This window comes from Salvia splendens, chromosome 5 (genome assembly GCF_004379255.2).
Source record: "Salvia splendens isolate huo1 chromosome 5, SspV2, whole genome shotgun sequence".
In the NCBI taxonomy this organism is placed as follows: Eukaryota; Viridiplantae; Streptophyta; class Magnoliopsida; order Lamiales; family Lamiaceae; genus Salvia; species Salvia splendens.
Window position 1 is genome coordinate 17,285,762 of NC_056036.1, and position 3,874 is coordinate 17,289,635.

Below are 3,874 nucleotides of genomic sequence, written 5' to 3' on the forward strand. Positions count from 1 at the left end.
CGAACCCCGATGGTTGGCGAACCAAGTTCCTCTGCTGGGATGACTGGACCCGGAATTGGGGCGAGTGCGGACTGCACGTCTGATTGGGGAAGTTGCCGTATCCCGAGTCTCCATACCCCGGGGAATTACCATCTCCACCTTGCATTTTTTGTAGTGTTTGAGAGTGTAAAATGAAGGGATTTGAAGTGTAGAATGAAGTGAAAAAATGGAAATGAGAGTGTATATTTATAAAAAAAAAATTCGAAAAAAAAAAAATTTATATTCCGCGGCCCAGCCGCGATTCGCGGCGCTTGCAATGGGAGGGCCGCGGCTCACACGGCTCAGCCGCGTGAAGGCCGCGGCCGTGGCTCAGCCACGCTTCTCGCCTCTCCGCCCCGGCTCTCGGCCTTTGCAATGGGGGGCCGTGGCTCCCCCATTGTGGACACCCTTAATGGGGGATGACCCAAAATGGAAATTAACTACTCTTATTCGGGGACGGAGGGAGTACTACTGAAACTTCACAACATTGCACAAAGAGTTCATGATTTATAATAGTAGTAGTTTTTGAACTCTTCCCTATATAGTATAATACCACTAGTAAGTCTATTTTACATAGCCATTTTGGTTTGTGTTTTGTTAAATGTAGGGCAAACAATAAGCATATATAGATGAGCAAAAAAGGTGGCAAGAAATTGCATCGATGGCCTAAAAATCTGCAGATACAGACATCTCTTCAAGCGCTGCCGTTTTTATCCGGTGACTTAAGGGCCCAACTCTGCAGCCGTTCAGCGGCTAGCTTCACCTGAAGGTCCCAGTCGGTTTTAAAAGCCATGTAGCTCAGCGCCAGCGTCTGTATTAGAATCCCGATGATCATTCCGATTCATATTCCCTGCACATGTCAATAATCGCCTTGTCAGTCACATACAATACACCAGCAACAATGTAAGATTTTGATTACGCATTTCGGTTTTTACCTCAACTTGTAGATTGGCAACGTATCCCAGTAGAGCCCCAATCGGAATTCCAACTAAATAATAGCAGCACAGGTTGATAATCGCAACCGTTCCTTGCAGCCCTGCCCCAACGGACACACCTGAGAGCACTGGATAGATACTGTTGAGCAGCACCGAGATGGCAAGCAGATGAGACAGATTTGCAACAGCCTTCACGACTGCCTCGTCGTTGGTGAACAAGTATCTCAGGTTGTGCCCGAAGGCCAAGCAAGGGATGGTGCAGACCACCCCAATCAACATGGAAGTGGATAGAAGGACTTTGATAGAGAATTTAGTCGCATTAACATCTCCTCGTCCCAGTTCATTTGCAATCCGCACACTGCACAGTTTGCACGAGTCAAGAAAATCTGAAAACACAGAGCTCAAGATCAAGAAAAATTGACATACCACGCAGCGCCAAGAAATCCGAGGCAAAGCATGAACTCCCATCCGTTGATATTTAGGCTGCAAATAACTCAATTTGTCATCATCTTGATCAGGACAAGATGAAAACGAACAACACAACGCAACGCTTACCAAATGGAAAATGCGGATATGGCAACCTCAGCATTGTGCATGTACCCGGCCAACAACACCAGTATCGAATTGTACCTCAGTTCCAAGCTGCAAAAGACATTCGGATTTGGAAATTTACTTGAAGAAGAAGCAGAAGCCATGTTAACGAGTAGCGAGAGATATACCTAACCATGACACCAGAGGAGATCGAGAGCTTGATCACGGGCAACAAATCCTTGAAAGCAGCACGTCTCAGGGCACCAGCCTCCTAGGATATACACGAGCTCAACAAAGCTCACCAACAAAGACGATATGTTGAGGGCGGTCATGGCGCCAGGAATCCCCAAGTTGAGATGGTACACAAACAGCCACGAGAGCAGCACATGCACGATGAACTGCACTATGGATATCCAAGCAACCACGATGTTCTTCTGCTGCGCTTGCAGATACATCTGGATAGTCAGAGTGAAGACGAAGTTGTACACCAAGGGGATGAACCACCACGAGATGTACCCCGCTGCGTATGCAATGTTAGATTCTTCGCCTAGCAGACGGAATATGGCCCCTCCGAAGATAAACAGAGGCATCAAGAGGGTGCAGGTTATCAAGTTCACAATCCATGATCTTTGCAGGTAAATCCCCATCATGTGATACTGTTTCGCACCATATGCTTGTCCACATAGAGTCTCGGTTGCACTCGACATTCCAATCTGAATACAGAGGATGATCACATTTCCATAATATCTGAGGCTATGATGTGAATGGCAAGGCGAAAAATTACCAGAATTCTAGGCGAAACGAACCATGAGGGTCTGAACAAGCGCATAAGCAGCAAGATCAACGGCGCTTATGTGGCCGATGAAGGACTGAGTGACGATCAAGGCACCAAAGGATGCAACTCTGGCAACTATGCCAGGAAGAGCTATCCTCCATATCTTCTTTGACTCGTCGTAGACTCTTTCTTTCAAATCACCAACCTCCTCCCCTTCTGACCTCAGTAGCTTATCATGAATGCCATTATCCATGCCTCTGCACATTTTCCACCAACAACAACAAGCCAAGCCCCTTAGTATTCTAACATGATATATAGCAATGCAGTTACATATTCCCCCAAAGTAATTTTCATCAATCAATATACTAACAAAAGATACCACTACAACACTGGTAACTTTATGATTTGAGATACCAATAACAGAAAATGTAACAACTTTTTTGGGGGAAACACAATAGTATATCAAATCTGGTATATTTATTTCCAAGATCTCAACTTTCTGAATGTCTAGGCCAGTCCCTAATTTCTTCTGTTCTAAATATAAATTTACAGGAAACCCAGATACATTAAGGTATAAAAATGCAGAAATGAAACGGAAGTTGCTAACTTTACTAGTTGATTGAGGTTGAGCACAGAGATTCTGAAAATCGGTAAACAGAAAACAGCTTGAAGCAGATCTGGAGGCGATGAAATATGAAAAAAATAAACACACTACACACACAAAATGATAGCCATGGGAAATGTGAAGGCTTACTCAAGAGGAAAATGCGATGAATTGAGCTTAAACTATCTCTCTCCCACACACAAACAGAGACAGAGAGAGAGATGACTGATTGATAAATAAAATAGAAGGAAGTACGAATTCTTGGGTGGCATCATGAGGTCTCCAAACCGAACCGGCCCCCGGAACCGTCACCGGCGGTTCCGAACTGGAACCTGAACCTGAACCGTCGGCGGCTGTTCGAACCGGGACCGGAACCGCCCGAACCGCCGGGCCGGTTCAGGTTCACAAAAATTGAAGAACCGTAACCGGCGGTTCCGAACCGCCGGTCTCGCCGGAACCGCCGGTTCGGCGGTTCCCGACACCTTTTCAGGCCTACTTCCTAGCCTTTTCAGAAACCGCTCTCCCGGCCGCCGGTTTGGTCAGAAACCGTTGACGGAAACCACCGGTTTCGGCCGAAAAACCGTCGGTTCCGGCGGTAAACCGGCGGTTCCAACGGTAATTTCAAAAATTTGAATTTTTAAAATCGACGAAAACCGGCGGTTCCGGCGGAAAACCGGCGGTTCGGCCGTTTTTTCAAATATTTCTCCCCTTTGTTTCGAATATGTAATTTTGTAAATTGTAATTAAGACTTTAAGTCTTTTGTAATTTATAATTTTGAAGTTGTAATTTCTAATTTTTACGTTGTAATTTATTAATTTTAAGTTGTAATTTGTAATTTTGAAGTTGTAATTTGTATCAATAAAATTGTATTTGTACATCGCTTTATTCTAATTTTATTTATGCAAATATATTTACATTTTTTACTTGAATTACAAATTTGCAAAAAAAAATTAAACGAACCGCCGAACCGGCCCGGAACCGGATTTGCACCGACGGTTCCACAGTTCACGC

At 44.7% G+C, this 3,874-nt stretch overlaps 1 pseudogene; it reads right to left on the minus strand.

Moving 5' to 3' along the window:
* Positions 1–505: 505 nt before the first annotated feature.
* LOC121802576 lies at positions 506–3,543 on the minus strand (annotated as a pseudogene).
* Between the last annotated feature and the right edge of the window lie 331 nt (positions 3,544–3,874).